Source organism: Bos mutus, chromosome 8 (genome assembly GCF_027580195.1).
Source record: "Bos mutus isolate GX-2022 chromosome 8, NWIPB_WYAK_1.1, whole genome shotgun sequence".
NCBI lineage: Eukaryota > Metazoa > Chordata > Mammalia > Artiodactyla > Bovidae > Bos > Bos mutus.
Genome location: NC_091624.1, coordinates 33048173 through 33066658, shown reverse-complemented (window position 1 = coordinate 33066658; position 18486 = coordinate 33048173). Strand labels below are relative to the sequence as shown.

Sequence of the window (18486 nt, the reverse complement as noted above, 5' to 3'; positions counted from 1 at the left end):
AATGCTCAAACTACTGCACAATTGCACTCATCTCACATGCTAGTAAAGTTATGCTCAAAATTCTCCAAGCCAGGCTTCAGCAATACGGGAACCATGAACTTCCAGATGTTCAAGCTAGTTTTAGAAAAGTCAGAGGAACCAGAGATCAAATTGCCAACATCTGCTGGATCATGGAAAAATCAAGAGAGTTCCAGAAAGACATCTATTTCTGCTTTTTCACTATGCCAAAGCCTTTGATTGTGTGGATCGCAATAAACTGTGGAAAATTCTGAAAGAGATGGGAATATCAGACCACCTGACCTGTCTCTTGAGAAACCTGTATGCAGGTCAGGAAGCAACAGTTAGAACTGGACATGGAACCACAGACTGGTTCCAAATAGGAAAAGGAGTACGTCAAGGCTGTATATTGTCACCCTGCTTATTTAACTTCTATGCAGAGTACATCATGAGAAACACTGGGCTGGAGGAAGCACAAGCTGGAATCAAGACTGCCGGAAGAAATATCAATAACCTCAGATATGCAGATGACACCACCATTATGGCAGAAAGTGAAGAAGAACTAAAAAGCCTCTTGGTGCAAGTGAAAGAGGAGAGTGAAACTGTTGGCTTAAAGTTCAACATTCAGAAAACTAAGATCATGGCATCTGGTCCCATCACTTCATGGCAAATGGATGGGGAAACAGTGGAAACAGTGGCTGACTTTATTTTTCTGGGTTCCAAAATCACTGCAGATGGTGATTGCAGCCATGAAATTAAAAGATGCTTACTCCTTGGAAGGAAAGTTATGACCAATCTAGACAGTGTATTAAAAAGCAGAGACATTATTTTGTCAACAAAGGTCCGTCTAGTCAAGGCCATGGTTTTTCCTGTGGTCATGTATGGATGTGAGAGTTGGACTATAAAGAGAGCTGAGCGCCGAAGAATTGATGCTTTTGAACTGTGGTGTTGGAGAAGATTCTTGAGAGTCCCTTGGAATGCAAGGAGATCCAACCAGTCCATTCTAAAGAAGATCAGTCCTGGGTGTTCATTGGAAGGACTGATGCTGAAGCTGAAACTCCAATACTTTTGCCACCTGATGCGAAGAGCTGACTCATTTGAAAAGCCCCTGATGCTGGGAAGGATTGAGGGCAGGAGGAGAAGGGGACGACAGAGGATGAGATGGCTGGATTGCATCACCAACTCAATGGACATGGGTTTGGGTGGACTCCGGGAGTTGGTGATGGACAGGGAGGCCTGGCATGCTGCGGTTCATGGGGTTGCAAAGATTCGGACATGACTGAATGACTGAACTGAAAGAATTTTAGGTTGAACATTTTACAGGATTTTCACAATATTTCAGTATCTCTGGCCTCTATTATAGCTATTGAGTTATATTAATTAAGAGATCTCTCTTTTTTCTCTGGTTGTTTTAAAGAATTTCTCTTTGACATTTGTGTTTTGCAGTTTCAATATGCTGTTCTAAGTGTAGTTTCATATTTATTTATTCTGCTTAGGATTCATATTTGTTAAATATGAAGATTTATGTCTTTCATCTACTTGAGAAAAGTTTCAGATTATTATTTCTTTGAATATTGCCTCTACTTCAACTAGACATACATTGGACCATCCCATTATCTATGTTTCTTAACCTCTGTTTCATATTTTTTTTGTTTGTTTCATATTTTCTATCATTTTTCTCTATGCTATATGCAATAATTTTTTCAAATCTGTCTTGGGTAATATACTATTTGATCTGCCCATTCAATTTAAAATTTTAATGAAAATATTTTCCATTTGTAGAAGTTTCATTTGGTTTTTTTTCAAATCTGCCTGTTCATTTTTCATAAAGTCTAACCCCTTCATATATTTCTAATTTTTTATCCTTTAAATATACTTACTTTATTGCTTATATTACATTGTCTTTTCTCTGAGGTCTTTGATGGATTAATCATCTATTGTATCTGATGACTTTCACTCATGATGGATTGTTTGCTCAAGTATTTTGTAGTTCTTGGTGAAAAATTACTTTCAGAAGAACTTTTCTTTTAAGCTTATTTGTTAATTTCTTTACTTTCACTTGGGGTTTCATAGCTAATGACACATGTACCCCAATGTTCATCACAGCATTGTTTATAATAGCCAGGACATGGAAGCAACCTAGATGTCCATCAGCAGATGAGTGGATAATAAAGCTGTGGTACATATACACAATGGAGTATTACTCAGCCATTAAAAAGAATACATTTGAATCAGTTTTTTTCAATGAGGTGGATTAAACTGGAGCCTATTATACAGAGTGAAGTAAGCCAGAAAGAAAAACACCAATACAGTATACTAACGCATATATATGGAATTTAGAAAAATGGTTAACAATAACCCTGTATATGAGACAGCAAAAGAGACACTGATGAACAGTCTTTTGGACTCTGTGGGAGAGGGAGAGGGTGGGATGATTTGGGAGAATGGCATTGAAACATGTATAATATCATATATGAAACGAGTCGCCAGTCCAGGTTCGATGCACGATACTGGATGCTTGGGGCTGGTGCACTGGGACTATCCAGAGGGATGGTACAGGATGGGAGGAGGGATCAGGATGGGGAACGTGTATACCTGTGGTGGATTCATGTTGATATATGGCAAAACCAATACAATATTGTAAAGTTAAAAAATAAAATAAAATTTAAAAAAAAAATTAAAAGTTTTAAACTGGTGCAAGACCCAGGTGCAGAGGACTTTTGGCCCATCAGAACCATTGAAGATATAAGCTTACTGGTCATTCTGCTGGGCACACTGGGACATTGACGTTCATTTGTCCTTTCATTGGGTTGAAGCCCTTTGAGAATTCCAACTTTTGTAGGAGTCTCAGCTTCAACTCCTCAACGTTAGCCTACCAAGATCTCATAAATTGTTGCTGTATAATTTTAAAAACCAGTATCTAGTCATCTCTGAACGTCCTCTTTCTCTTTTGGGAGGTTTAGTATCAACTATTGCTTACTGTTCTGACTCTCAACACATTATCATCCTTCTAGTTTCCTCACCAAGACTGAAAGCATGCTCCTTTCATGTCTGGTACATTGCCAGAGCAACAGGGCCTAGCGTTGTGCCTGGTACACAATAATAAACAACTAATACATTTTGTTGAATGAATAAATGAATGGATGTGACATGTGACTACTTCTTTTGAAGAGAAATGAAACAGTCTCTTCCCTCAAGGCCAGAGAGGAGATAGATTTGCAAACAAGTAGTTCTAATTCAAGGAGATGCTATAATAGAGGGGTAGGCAAAGTTTCATCATGTGGGGGGGAAAAATTTTGTGAAGATGGTGGCATTAGAGTAAATCCTTGAAGAATGAGTAGGGTTTCATTTGAAGGTGGGATGGAAGAAAAACTTGGCAGTCAAGGAGGAAGGCACAAGGAAATGTATGTATATGTGGAATTAAAGATTATGCTGTGGAAACTGAAGGTCACCTCTTTGGCTGACTTCTGTCTTGTGGCAGCTATGAGAATGCTTATGGGAATGTCCCTTGCAGACATCCAAGTCCAGTGAGTGTAATTGACCAAGGGCCCCAGCTAATACCCTCTGAAATCTGCAAACCAGTCCACCTGGGATCTCATCAAGACCATGTGCATCCCTAGGGGCTGCACCCAGCCAGTGGTCGAGTCAAGCAGAGACATTAAGACTGGCCCATTCCTAAGAGTGATGGAACTCCTTTGTTGGCTGACTCTCCCTGGATGTGCTCTGACATCTCTTCCCAGTGGCCTTGTTGCAACTTTCTCAGGGTCTTTGGCAGACCTTGATGATTCTACCCAGCATCTCCTCCCTCTCTCCTTCACTGGGGGTCAAATTGCCATGACAGCTTGAGGGTTCTTCAAGCCTTGTCCAGTTCCCTCCCCACTCCCCCCTCCACAGGTGTTAGCCTTCATTAAATCTGTGCAATGGTAATCCCACTGTGGTGTTTGCTTCTCTGTAGACCCAGGTTCATACTATCTGAATCTTCTACAAGGAGGAGATAGAAAAAGAGACTGGATGGATCCATCTTGTTGAAGGCCTGGAATACCACCCTTGACTTTGGGATGTAGCACAGGGAGTGCTGGGGAAGATAGTACAGGAGGAAGAAGTGCCATCTGGTTCAGATTTGGGAAGGTGATCATGATAGAAGCAGGAAGGGGTGGCTTTTTAGGAAGTCCTTGCAGTGAACTTGATGGGACGTGGCAGGCCTGTGTAGGAACAGAGGAGATGGCAAACTGACTTCATGGCTTCCACAGAAGAAATCCTGACTCTACTGTAAAATTTTACCTTCTCTCAACTTTATGGAAAGAAGGCAGTCTTTTTATTAAGTTTATTACTGAAGACCCTACAGGTGAAGTATTAGCAGAGAAACATCACTATGGGCCCCATCCCCTGTTACTTTCCGGCATGACCTCCCCACAGAGTCTGTTGGAAAGGCACTTGAGAAACAATAACAGTTTAGGCTTCTGTCACCAGCCTTCTTTTTTCTCAAGCGCAATGGAAAAGGGAAAGGATGCTTTCCACACGCTTTGTGACATTCTCTGTCCTGGGTCTCTGGCAAGCTGTCCAGAAAATGAAGCCCCAAAGGAGTCCTTGTGTCCTGTGAGCCCTACGAGGTGTGGGGTATGGTGAGGGGTTCCCACGAGGCAGGTGATCTCTTTGGGGGATGGCCCAGAAGCTCCATGTTTTAGACTTGAAATTGGAAGGCAGCTCAAGAAACCACAAAACTGTCTGTTGTTACCGGACGTGGGGGCGAGGGGCGAGCGCCAAGACAGGAATTACGTGAGGAATGTTGGCCAAGCCTGCTCCAGCCAGCTTCCAGTGCAGCTGCTCCCTTTATACCCAGACCAACGCAGAAGAATGGCACCCTGGAAAACAGACGGGCATGAGGGTCCTCAAGAGGCCCCTGGCAGTGGGGAATACAAGCACTGCCATGCCCTGAACGAAACTGTCAACCTTTTAAACTTCCGGCTGAATGGGTAGGGACCAGGCGGTCAGGGGCTTGGAGGGCGAATTGGCACATTTACCCCCAGACCTCATTTCAAAGTGAGACATTAGCAGCTTCCTAACTGAACAAACAGGAAGCCTGTTAAAAATGCCATTGTCCCTTCCTGCCTGTGTGCTGACAGGACTGTGAAATGGCCAAGTCAAGGGACCCGGGGACATGCAGCTGCTGGTGCCACCTGTGTCTATGTGAGTCCAGCTAAGTGATATCCTCTGCAGCCCCTTCCCTCACCCCTGTGGAGCCCGGGGTCCCTGGAGTCCAGGGCAGGCAGAGGACTCATGGGAGAAAGGAGTGAAGAAGCAGTGGCCGCCTCGTCCCTGGGTCCCTGGCCGAAAGCACGCAGTGCTGCCTCTGTTTCAGTCCTGATCAGGAGCTGGTCTCGCCCCCAGCCCCAACCTCCCAAACGCTCTGGCTGGAAACCAGATCCAACACGGAACACCTGCCTTCCACTGCTGCCCCACAGACACAATGCCCCACATGCTGGTTGGCAGCAGAGAGAAAAGAGGCCCATTAAAGAAAAACCCCTGATGGTATTAAGAAGGGCAGTCCTGCTGCTGTGTGACCTCTCTCTCTCATGCGCTCGCACACACACACACACACACACACACACACACACACTCCCAGGGCTGTAAATTTAGTTTTGCACGTGTCTGGGGCTCCTTCACTGTCAATCAAACACTAAATGAGAGAGATAGCCCTCTCCTCTGGGGCCACGGCCTCTGTGGACAATAGGTGTATAGGACTGTGTGTACAGGTGTGTGTAGGTGCGTGTGTGTGTGTGTGTGTGTGTGTTTATGATGGGTTCTGGGGTCTGGTGGTTACCAGCAGAGCAGTCCGGGAGGGGCACGAGTGAAAGACGAGTCACACTTCAAACTGGATGCTTGGTGGCCCAGGCATCTCGCCCCACTAACCCCCACCCTTCAGTGCCTGGGCTGTGCAGTGAGGAGGTGCATCTCCCACTGGGGTACCGGAGCAGCAGGGGACCTTGTGGATGGCAAGTCAGGGTGACAATGCTTCCCTGGCCCCAAGATGACAGTCCATATCCTCTCATTGTCACCATCACCCCTGAGCCTGAAATGGCGGGTCCTGGGTCCGAACCATGCTGGCCGGCGGGGTGGGGGCCATTGATCTGTCTGTTGGCCTGGGCTCTCCCGAATCATCAGTGGTGGCTCCCTGCCAAGCCCGCCCGGCCAGCCGTCGCAGACAGTGGGGCTCTGTGAGCTGGTCTCCTGTGGGCAGCTGGTTGTTTTTCTATAGAGGGGACTCGTCATTAGAGGCCCCGGAGGATGAGGGGAGGCACCTTGAGCTGTTTTCCTTTCTCTTTGGCCCCCATTTACTTTTCCTCTTGGAAGGAGCACGGCCACCGGCCGGTGCCCACAGTTCACTTGTCCTGGTGAAGGCAGCTTGACAGCTGCATAAATCACGTGGCAATACCACTAATAGGTCGCTGCCTGAGACTGTACCAGACCACCCAGGCGCAGCCCCAGCCGGCCTCGGAGGCTGCACACGAATACAGTAATGCAAATCACTTAACCCTTTATTACTCCACAGCACCAGGACAAACAGCTCCTAATGTCCTCTTCCCTCCTGTCCCTATGCCCAGACCAGCTTCATTTGCTTCTCATTTTGTTCTCTCCACCCCACCCAACTCCTTACACCTCCCTTCCCCACCTGATGTTCTCCCATTCTCTCCAGATTGTGGGTGACCCTGGGCTTCCCACAGGTGATGGAAGACCAGGGCTTTGAGCTCAGGTGAGATGGCATTGCCTGGGGATCCCGAGACTGAAGAAGGGACCTTGGGCGAGTGGCAGAGCTGGAGACAGAGGCGGCAAGCTGAGCACACAGGATTCTGGCCTTTGCAACTCCTACTTCTTGGCTTCAGGGGTGGTTTCTTCACAGTCTAGTGACAGGTGTCCTGGGCCTCTGTCCTGGATGCCAAAGGAAAGGGAAGTGTGCAGTGAAGATGGAGAGAGAAAACCATGCCCCACGTGGAGGTTATTCCCTCCAGCTGTGTTTCTCAAGTGCTAATAATTCATGCTCACCTGGTGCAAGGTGCCAGGACACCAGAGAGAATGAGACAGTGTCCTGCTCTCTGGAGCTCCTGGTCCTGCACACCGCAATGTGACAAAGCTGTCTTCTCCCTGGCCCTCCTGGTAGGAACTGTCCCCTGTGACCACCCCCCTGCTGATTCTCCTGTAGCTCAGCTAGCCTCCAGCTGCTCCAAATGCCCAGGCTGCTCCTCCAAGGGGCTTTTGCATTATTTGCTGTTTCTTTTCTTAAGGGAATCTAAGAAAGGGTGTGGCTCCCTCCCTCACATCCTTCAGGTCTTTGCTCAAGTGCCAACTTCTCAGCCAAAACTTATCACCTAATTTAGCACTGTAGCTAAATTATATGGTACCCCACGCCTCTCCTCTGCTTTATTTTTCTTTATAGCACTTATTCACTTTCAAATGCTCTGTATAATTTTCTTCTTTATTTTATTGTATGCCTTCCCCTCTAGCAGGGTGTTTCTTTCAGGGTTCAGTTCAGTTCAGTTCAGTTCAGTCACTCAGTCATGTCCAACTCTTTGCTACCCTATGAATCGCAGCACACCAGGCCTCCTTGTCCATCACCAACTCCCGGAGTTCACTCAGATTCACGCCCACCGAGTTGGTGATGCCATCCAGCCATCTCATCCTCTGTCATCCCCTTCTCTTCCTGACCCCAATCCCTCCCAGCATCAGAGTCTTTTCCAATGAGTCAACTCTTCGCATGAGGTGGCCAAAGTACTGGAGTTTCAGCTTTAGCATCATTCTTTCCAAAGAAATCCCAGGGCTCTTTCAGGGTAAGAACTTTTAATTGCTTTGTTCACTGATGTATCCTGGATGAATAGATTACTGCTTCTAGATACTAGGTGCTCAATGAATATTTGTTGAGTGATTAAATGCTATAGTGGAGGAATATGGCATAAGTATTGGAGACCTGGGGTAAATACTGATAGATTGGCATATAGGGGCTGGGGAAGGAGTTGTGAGTTCCAAATTTAACAACCCAGGGATCAGTCTTCCTATCAAGGAACTTGGAAGCCATCAAGGAATTAAGGAGATTCACTTTCTTTTTATAATTACTTAGCATTACACCATTGCCTCCAAAACATATTTATTTATTTTCCCTTGAAAATAGTTGTTTATTTGTGGTAGGCTAAACAATAGTCCCTAAAACTGTTCATGTACTGATTCACAGATGTGATTAAACTGGTGATCTTGCGATGAGGAATTATATTGGCTTATCTGCATGGCTGAATGTAATCATGAGTGTTCTAATGAGGCAGACAGGAGGATCAGAGAGAGAGAAGTGACCCTGACAGCAGAGGATGGAACCATGATGGGCCACAAGCCAAGGAATGCAGGAACTGATAGCAATTTCATATTAGTTCAGTTCAGTTCAATTGTTCAGTCATGTCCAACTCTGCCATCCCATGAATCGCAGCACGCCAGGCCTCCTGGTCCATCACCAACTCCCGGAGTCCACCCAAACCCATGTCCATTGAGTTGGTGATGCGATCCCACCATCTCATCCTCTGTCATCCCCTTCTCCTCCTACCCTCAATCTTTCCCAGCATCAGGGGCTTTTCAAATGAGTCAACTCTTCACATCAGGTGGCCAAAGTATTGGAGTTTCAGCTTCAGCATCAGTCCTTCCAATGAACACCCAGGACTGATCTCCTTTAGGATGGACTGGTTGGATCTCCTTGCAGTCCAAGGGACTCTCAAGAGTCTTCTCTAACACCACAGTTCAAAAACATCAATTCTTCGGCGCTCAGCTTTCTTCACAGTCCAACTCTCACATCCATACGTGACCACTGGAAAAACCATGGCCTTGACTAGATGGACCTTTGTTGGCAAAGTAATGTCTCTGCTTTTTAATACGCTGTTTAGATTGGTCATAACTTTCCTTCCAAGGAGTAAGCGTCTTATAATTTCATGGCTGCAATCACCATCTACAGAAAAATAAAGTCAGCCACTGTTTCCTCATCTACGCTCTTAATTGGCTTTGAATTAAATGCATCTTCCATAAGCTTCTAGTTGATACATATAGGAGATGTGCCTGTCTCCTATTCTGGTAAATCAAGGCCATTTGATATGTTTATTCACTTACCATCAAGACTCATTTGGGGCCTTTAACCACTCCTTCTGCTCCTCTTTTCTCTCAGAAGAGATGCCCCTCCTCATTTATGATTTATATTTATGTTCTTGGAATTTATCTCTTCTGCCTAAAGCCAGCAAAAACAATAACTTGGATATCATTGTAATTGTCAACATTATCCCCCTACTGATGATATGTGATATGTCACCCTTGTCTACACACACACACACAGACGCACACACAGTGTCCTGTGGTGATGCAGTGCAGTCTTCATATTTATCAGGGCAACCTCACAAAAGGTATACACAGCCACTATGGGGCTTTAGCCTGATGCCTTGTACATAGCAGATACACAAACTCAGAGAATAAACTAACATGTCTAATAGAAACATCTTTGTTATTTGAAATGATCAGAAATAGTCTGCTGCTGCTAAGTTACTTCAGTCGTGTCCGACTCTGTGCAACCCCATAGACGGCAGCCCACCAAGCTCCCCTGTCCCTGGGATTCTCCAGGCAGGAACACTGGAGTGGGTTGCCATTTCCTTCTCCAATGCATGAAAGTGAAAAGTGAAAGTGAAGTCGTTCAGTCGTATCCAACTCTTAGCGACCCCATGGACTGCAGCCTACCAGGCTCCTCCATCCATGGGATTTTCCAGGCAAGAGTACTGGAGTGGGGTGCCATTGCCTTCTCCACAGAAATAGTCTAGTAAGAGATATTTGTTAGGTATAGACTGTATGCCAATTTTTTTTAAAATTTTATTTTATTTTTAAACTTTACATAATTGTATTAGTTTTGCCAAATATCAAAATGAATCTGCCACAGGTATACATGTGTTCCCCATCCTGAACCCTCCTCCCTCCTCCCTCCCCATACCATCCCTCTGGGTTGTCCCAGTGCTCTAGCCCCAAGCATCCAGTATCATGCATCGAACCTGGACTGGCATCTCGTTTCATACATGATATTTTACATGTTTCAGTGCCATTCTCCCAAATCTTCCCACCCTCTCCCTCTCCCACAGAGTCCATAAGATTGTTCTATACATCAGTGTCTCTTTTGCTGTCTCGTATGCAGGGTTATTGTTACCATCTTTCTAAATTCCATATATATGCGTTAGTATACTGTATTGGTGTTTTTCCTTCTGGCTTACTTCACTCTGTATAATAGGCTCCAGTTTCATCCACCTCATTAGAACTGATTCAAATGAATTCTTTTTAATGTGTATGCCAATTTTAATGCCTTGTTAATCTTTTTATTATTAATCATAACAATATAAGAATAACAATGATGATATCTAACATTTGTTGTTGTTATTCAGTCGCTCAGTTGTGTCCTACTTTTGCAACCCCATGGATTGTAGCACGCCAGGCCTCCCTGTCCGTCACCATACCCTGGAGGTTGCTCAAACTCATGTCCATTGAGTTGGTGGTGATGCCATCCAGCCATCTCATCCTCTCTCATCCTCTCCTCTTCCTGCCTTCAATCTTTCCCAGCATCAGGATCTTTTCCAATGAGTCGGCTTTTTGCATGAAGTGGCCAAAGTATTGGAGCTTCAGCTTTAGCATCAGTCCTTCCAATGAATGAATATTCAGGGTTGATTTTCTTTAGGATTGACTGGTTTGATCTCCTTGCTGTCCAAGGGATTCTCAAGAGTCCTCCAGCACCACAGTTCACAAGCATCAGTTCTTCAGTGCTCATCCTTTTTTATTGATCATTTATTTATCTAACATTTATTGACCATTTGCTCTGTGCCAAGACTCTTCATCTCATACAAATCCTAGAAGGATGGTATTGTCATTACCCTTCGCCCTGCCCCCTCAACCTAGAGGCTCCTACTCGGTTTGCTCTTATTGAATATTGTACAAAATGTTAACCCAGGCCTGTTAACTGGAAGTGCCAACGGGACCTTAGTTTCTAGGTAGACACAGAGTGTCAGTGATACGCCAGAACCTCAAGCCCACGTTGGATTGTGCAGGTGAACTGATAACCTTGGCAGGACTTCAAACCGAAGTCCCACATTGGTGAAGCCTCTGACTCAGCAGAGTAAACTCAAAACCACTAGAGGGACCTCCAGAAACTGGTGCAAGGAGGACAGAGAAGAGAAATTGCTTTTGTAGCAAATATGCTCATACTTCCAAATTCTGAAGCAAGATAGTAAAAGCACCAGCATATGAGAGTGTTCTCAGATTTGAAAAACGGATAGCCAAAGAAAAAGTTCTTATATTTATAGGGTAAAATACCTATTTTCAAATATATGTGTTTTTTTAAAAAATCTGAATGATAATGACAAGATACATGTATAAAGTATCTTAACACAAGAAAGTAAAAAAGCAACCAAACAAAAATCCAAAGTAAATCCAAAGAAAATATGAAACATAAATTAATGAAATAGGCAAAATCTTTAGAACAGAAACTTGATTCTTTAAAAAGATTATCTCTAATGAGATTGTGTGTGTATGTGCGTGTGTGCTTGAGCAAGACAAAAAGAGAAAAGAGCATAAGCATAAAGAAATAGAAAAGGTGAAATAATTAAGATATAGGGATTGAAAAAAAACAAACAAACAAGAATAACAGGAATATCTCTAAGCCCTAACTGAAAACTTAGGTACTAAAGGAAAGCTATGTGACTCTGACCCACTCCGCCTCTCTCTCCACACACTCTTCAACCACTTGCTATTTCCATGCTTCTCCTCCCAGCCATGAACATCCTCAGTTTCATCTGAACTTTACATCCATGAAATTATTGGAGGGAGCAAGACATTTAAGTAGGGTTGTCAGATGTAGCAAATGAAAAACATGGGATGCCCAATTAACTTTGAATTTCAGATAGACACAAATCACTTTTTTGTTATATGTATGTCCCAAATATGCAGTGTGGGACATACTTAACACTGAAAAATGATTCAATATCTGTAGTCCAAATTTAACTGGCCACCCTATTTTTTTTTTACCTGGCAACCCTACAAGTTTAGGATCTGTTGAGTTTGATAACTGGAAGGGTTGCCAGATTTAGCAAATGAAAGTACAGGACACCCAAATATATGCTAATTTGGTCACACTTATACTAAAAAACTATGTGCTGTTTACCTGAAATTCAAAATTAAGTAGACGTTCTAAATTTTGTTTGGTGACTTTAATCCCAAGGAGATTTGAGAGTAGCCTAACTGTGAAAGGCCCTGGGGTGGGAATTAATCATCCTGTCTGAAGTCCTACTAAGGCATCTTGGAGAAGCCCAGAAGCCAGAGGAAACGCTGGAGTGGGATTCTTTATACCTTGGGTTCTGGTAAGAGGGTCTGGCATGCTCTCTGATTTGTAGAGGGCATGGGGCTTCCCTAGCTTTTGGGCAGCTTTGTTGAAGAGTCAGTATTCAAATCCAGATCAGATCTACTTTGGATCCTTCAGAGTGGAACATCTCTCTGTCCAAAATGTATTCTGATCTTGATTTATTCGGTGCCTCATTAAAGATCAACAGCTCAGAGTTTCTGAACCAAACAATAATGTGGGGAAGGGAGGGAGGAAATGGCTTATGCCCTTTTTCAATTGTTGGTTAATCATTTTGGATTGTTAAAGGTTAAGTCAGAAAAAGGTAAAAATGTGTGTATTGCTGGGTTGGGGGCAAACTTCGGGTCTACTCTGCCTTTAGTCATTTACCTTCTGGCTTAATTCCCTTTTATCAACTTTGTTTACCCTTCCCCCACTCTAGTCTCTTGCAAAATACTTGTAAAAGAACATTAGCAGGAGGAGGATCAAGAATCTTGTTTTCTTTTCATTCTTTTTGATTTATGTTCCTTTGTCTTGAAAGCTCCTGTAATCTCCCACATCTTCAGAGCCAGTTCCCTGCTGACAGAGTAAAGGCAGCAAAAACTCCCCTGGCTTTGAGATAAACCATCCCAAGCTGGATCACTAACTAGCTACACAAACTTTCTCCTTTGAGCCTTCTCTGAAATGTTGGGAACTCTAGGACTTCTGCCTTGAAAATGAGGGAAAGCAAACATTACAGGATGTGTCTTTAGAAGCATGTAATCAGAGCTTTTTATTAACTCTAGTGAGAGTAAGACCTTGTATTGAATTGGTCTGGTAACTCCTTTATTGCAGCTGACATTTATTGAGGTGCTACTATATGCCGCGGGCTAGGGCTGTAGGGGAGGCAGAGATAAACATGATGAGGTTGTGCCTTCAGGAACTTGCTTGTAAAATAGTTGGGGGCAAATATAACCAGTCTTCTAAGATCCCACTCTATACTGGGTGAGATAACCCTGCTTTCCACTCTTCCAGCAGTCTGTGTCTTCCTAATATTGCAAATTTAAAAATGCATTCACTCCTGTAAGGATTGGTGTCTTGCTGTCTCACTAGTTTCTATGCTCTGTGAGCTTCAGGAGGGGAGGGGCTGGATCTAATTTGAAGATATTCAGAAAAGGGCACCATAGTCTCCTTACACACTGTACAGCTATGTGAACTGAACTCATGGCAAGGACTTGCAGGATGTTTACTCAGAGGGCATTCTTCTCAGCGGCAGAAGGAGGGCACACTGCCCCGACCTGGCTCTTACCAGGGGATATCAGACTCAGCCCAGAGATGAGAATCCGTCTTTAGAGCTTGCAGCATCCCCACCTTCACTGACCTCAGCTTCAGAGGAATTAGCACCAAACCCTACCATCAGAAGGTTCCCTGTAGCCCTGTGGGAGAGGCAGGGACCTGATCCCAGTTACTACCTGAAGCCTGAGGGTCAGCGACAGTGTGTAGCTTAGAGAAAATCTTGGCTAAACAATAGGAACTTGAGAATGTTCCTAGCACAGTTAGGTAATCATTTGATTGACTTTCCAAAATTTGGCACTTTGGAGAATAAAGGGGGGGGCCCTATTATTAATTGCTCTTAACCAGGCACCAGCCAGGATTTTCTTAGGCAAACTTAGTAGTCTGAATGGCTATACTATAGTATAGTGGTTAATAGTGTAAACTCTGAAGCCAGACAGCCTGGGTCCAGTTCAAACTCTGCCACTCAGCTGTGTGACCTTGAAATGTTACTCAATGTCTCTGTATTTTAGTTTCCTCAGCTGTTAAACTGAATATGAAAACAGTACCATCTCACATGGTTGTGTTTAAGATTCCATGAGTAGAAAAATGCTAGTAAAGTGCCTGGGTGCAGGGCAAATGCTACATAATTGTTTGCTGTTGTTTTTATTAAGGAATAGAAAGAGAAGTATGTATTTTTGAAAATTCCATAATGGGGCAAGCACTCAACTTGGTGATATATGTACATTTTGTTTTATAATCTTCAAGTAACACTACATTGTTGGGATTTTTAACCCAACTTTAGGTATGGGGAAACTGAGGTTCTAATGAGGCTAAGTAAAGTCGATTCATGTGTGATCTGAGCTCTGTTATGCCTCAAAGCCCAGGCTCAGCCTGTTATTACCATTCTGCTCTGGCAGAGGGAGCTACCCCCACCCCCACCCCACCCCCTCGTTCTAGTTCAGTGGTACAGGGAATAGCTCATAAATTCCTCCTACATTTGATAGTTCCTCAGGCCCCTAGCATTGGCCTGTGTTGTTCCCTCTACCTGGAAAGCCCTTCATCTACTTGTTTAGCTTTGTTGCCTCCACTTTACATCTAATTCTAGCTCAAGCACCACCTCCTCTGGCAATCCTTCCTAGATCATCCACCCTAGTCTTCAGTCTCAATTAGGTTTTCCTCCATGGTTCTACTTGATGGTCATATAAGAACTCTTAGTCCACTCTATGTAATTATCTATTTCCCCTACTAGTCTACAAGCTTTCCATGTCTATTCACCTCACTAAATATAGTATCTGGGCATAACAGGTACTCATTAAATTTGTGTGGGTTGGATGGAATTGTGAGTGAGCTGTGGAGAAATGTTGAGAGATACCTGTAGAGAAGGGATAGAACCTGGAGATGTGGTATGTCATGTTGGCATCCAGACTTCAGGTTGTTGCAACATGAACAGAGGGGAGAGATCTGAATAAGTAACGTGATGAGCATGGGGTTTTCAGTCCTGGATGTTCTTCTGGGTGGATTAGAAGGAAGGAGAGTAGGGACCTTGACAAAAGTAATGTTGCTGCTGCTAAGTCACTTCAGTCATTCCTGAAATAATACAGGCTTCAAGTGATGAGGTTGGCAATGGGAAGGACAGAAGATTCAGGTGGAGAAATGGGCTCAAGAGAAAACTGATGATTAAAGAGAAGACTCAAAGTGTTCCTTGCTGTTAATCACACTAGGAATCAGAATACAAGAACCAAAGTAAGACCGGAAATAAAAGCTGGAGACTAGGCTCAGGGCAGACTGGATTCTCTGGGTTGCCTGGAACCTCGCTTCTACAATGCAGGGAGAAGTCAGAACCAGGTGAGCTGCAAGAGGTCTGAGGCTTCACGGCAAACCTACCTTCTCTTTCCAGGTCTGACCCTTAGAAACAAGGCACAAACATCAGTCCTAGAAAGACCTGAAAATAAAGGACGTTTTTCAATCAGGCAATAAGCTTTTACATTTTTCCTTCTAGGACGTGAACCAATCACAGGGTTTCTCTTATCTGTGGGAAGGATTTGGGCCGTATTGACTACAGTTAAGTATGTTGTGCTGATGAATTGAGGGCTCAGTAGAAACAGTTTTTGAAAAGTTCAACGAAACAACACATATTTGTTAATTGGTTAATGTGTGGTAACTTTTAAAAGAATTAGCATTTATTTTGTTTTATTTCCTGCCAAATTAATATATATTTATTGCAGAAAATTTGAAAAAGGCAATCACAATGAAGATTCAGTTCAGTTCAGTTCAGTTCAGTTTAGTTGCTCAGTTGTGTCCGACTCTTTGCGACCCCATGGACTGCAGAATGCCAGGCCTCCCTGTCCATCACCAACTCCCAGAGCTTGCTCAAACTCAAGTCCATTGAGTTGGTGATGTCATTCAACCATCTCATCCTCTGTCATCTCCATTTCCTCCTGTCTTCAATCTTTTCCACCATCAGGGTCTTTCCAATGAGTCAGTCCTTTGCATCAGGTGGTCAAAGTATTGTAGCTTCCATGTCAGCATCAGTCCTTCCAATAAATATTTAGGACTTATTTTATTTAGGTTTGACTGGTTGGATCTCCTTTCAGTCCAAGGGACTCTCAAGAGTCTTCTCCAACATCACAGTTCAAAAGCATCAATTCTTCAGTGTTCAGCTTTCTTTATAATCCAACTCTCACATCCATACATGACTATTGGGAAAACCATAGCTTTGACTAGATGGGCCTTTGTTGGCAACGTAATGTCTCTGCTTTTTAATATGATGTCTAGGTTGGTCATAGGTTTTCTTCTAAGGAGCAAGTGTCTTTTAATTTCATAGCTGCAGCAGTGATTTTGGAGCCCAAGAAAATAAAGTCTGTCACTGTGTCCACTGTTTCTCCATCTATTTGACATGAAGTGATGGGACCAGATGACATGATCTTAGTTTTTTGAATGTTGAGTTTTAAGCCAGCTTTTTACCAGTAATTCAAATACCCAGTGATGATCATGGTCAACATTGGAAGAATTCTCATAGCCAGTCATTGTGTGGCCTTCAAATTGTTAATGTGATTTAAAATTCCACTGTGGGTGAAACTGAGGAGCATTTTTTTTTAACAAAGATGGATGCTAGTAGGGTTTTGGTGATTGTTACTTGGTGATCACCAGATATTTCCCTAAGCACTTTATACTCAGAAAATATTCCATGTTTTATGTACCTGTGCATATTTATACATGTAGTGTCATATTACAAGAAAGGTTTGGTAAATCTTTAGAATTTTTCCCTGATGAAATGAAGTTTTCCATGTCTCATGACTGTGAGCACATAGAAAACAAGGACTTTATTTTAATTCATCTCTTGTATAATTCCTGACATGTGATGATCTGTAGAACTGAATTGACATACATCTGCATCATCTAAGATGCTTGCATATACTCTAGGGTGGAAAGGCTACCTAGCTGCAAAGGGCCACTCTTAGTTTAACTGATCTATGTAATAGCTATCTGTAGCTGTATAACAAATTACCCTGAAATTTAGAGGCTTAAAAGGACAAACATTTATCATCTCACATTTCCTGTGAGGCAGGAATTTGGGGGCAGCTTGGCTTGGTGATTCCAACCTAGTGTCTTTTGTTAGTTGTAGTGAAGTTATTATCCAAGGCAGATGTTGCCAACCCCCACCCCCTACCCCCACCAGAGGATTCTGATGTACACTGCAGATTGATTGTTCTAATATAGTATTCTTTTCTCAGCACTGTGGTGCTTCCTTTTAACTACCTTTTACAAATATTTTTGTTCAGAGTTCATTGAGAGATTCCTAGATACCTTCCCAACTTGGTCTCTACTTCCACACCACTTCTGATGGATGGATGAATGCCTGAACTGTTTTGTTTAGTAGAAACAGTACCATGATTGATTAGCAAGGTCTGTCACAGCAGAGCAGGGACAGTGCAGCCATCAGCATCAGCCCTACCTTAACCTCTGGCTCTCTGGATAATTTGAGAATTAAACACACACACACACCCCACACAAATTTCTTTAAATTATGAAAGAGGCATGTAAATTGTCTTTGGTTTGTACTATTTTATATGGTGTTTGCAATCTTTGTAATTTTAGGAGAGATCTTATTTTGTATTAACCACACATATGGGCAGGAGTAAAACAAAGCAAAACAAAACAACAGAAAGAACTTACTGTTTGTTTTTTAAGCCAGGGCTGCAAAAGGCTCCGTGTTGATGGAAGGCTCTGTATTTTTCTTTGGCAACTAGACCTGGAGGGCCCGGCTAGAATTTATTCCCTTCCCAGGATGCCCCCCCCCGGGGACCTACTCCACGCCCACAGAGGGCTCTGTGGTTACTTTTCATAAGCTGCCATAATTTTCAAAGCCCAAAGGGCTCATAATCAGATTTGGGAAAGCTGCTCTATTTGTAAGCGGCTGAGGCTGGCTTTCACGAGGTTGTTCCCTGAAGGGAGTGATGAGTGACAGCAAAGACATCCTTTTTTCCCCACTTGGGGATAATCCTTTGTTTAGCAGGTCTTTATTGTTGCGGAGGAAGTTTACTTAGCTTCTGATCCCACTGGACTGATTCAGCTGCTACACCATCACCCCCCGCCCCACGAAGCACCTCTGCAGACAGAGCTCCTGGGAAGGGGTGTGAGGAAAGGGTCAGTCTGCTTGGTGCACACTCAGGTTTTTAGGCAGATCTTTTTTTCTTCAGGTTTATGGATTGCATCCTTCCACCTGCAACCTCAGTTATCACACAAAGCGAAACTGTTTTAGCTGGGGTTACAGCAAAATGCCTCTTCTTGCAAGGTCATCCTTGTCCTCCAGGGAAAGCATTCCAACTGCACGGCTGCCTTCTTTCTGCCTG

The 18486-nt window shown here is 43.6% G+C and overlaps 1 long non-coding RNA gene across 1 annotated transcript; it reads right to left on the bottom strand.

The window, feature by feature from the left end:
* Positions 1-6584: 6584 nt before the first annotated feature.
* Positions 6585-17869, bottom strand: LOC138988964 (uncharacterized). The gene is made up of 3 exons (XR_011465231.1): positions 17810-17869; positions 9133-9247; positions 6585-6924 (listed from the first exon to the last, which is right to left on the bottom strand). It is a non-coding gene; the product is annotated as an uncharacterized lncRNA (long non-coding RNA).
* Between the last annotated feature and the right edge of the window lie 617 nt (positions 17870-18486).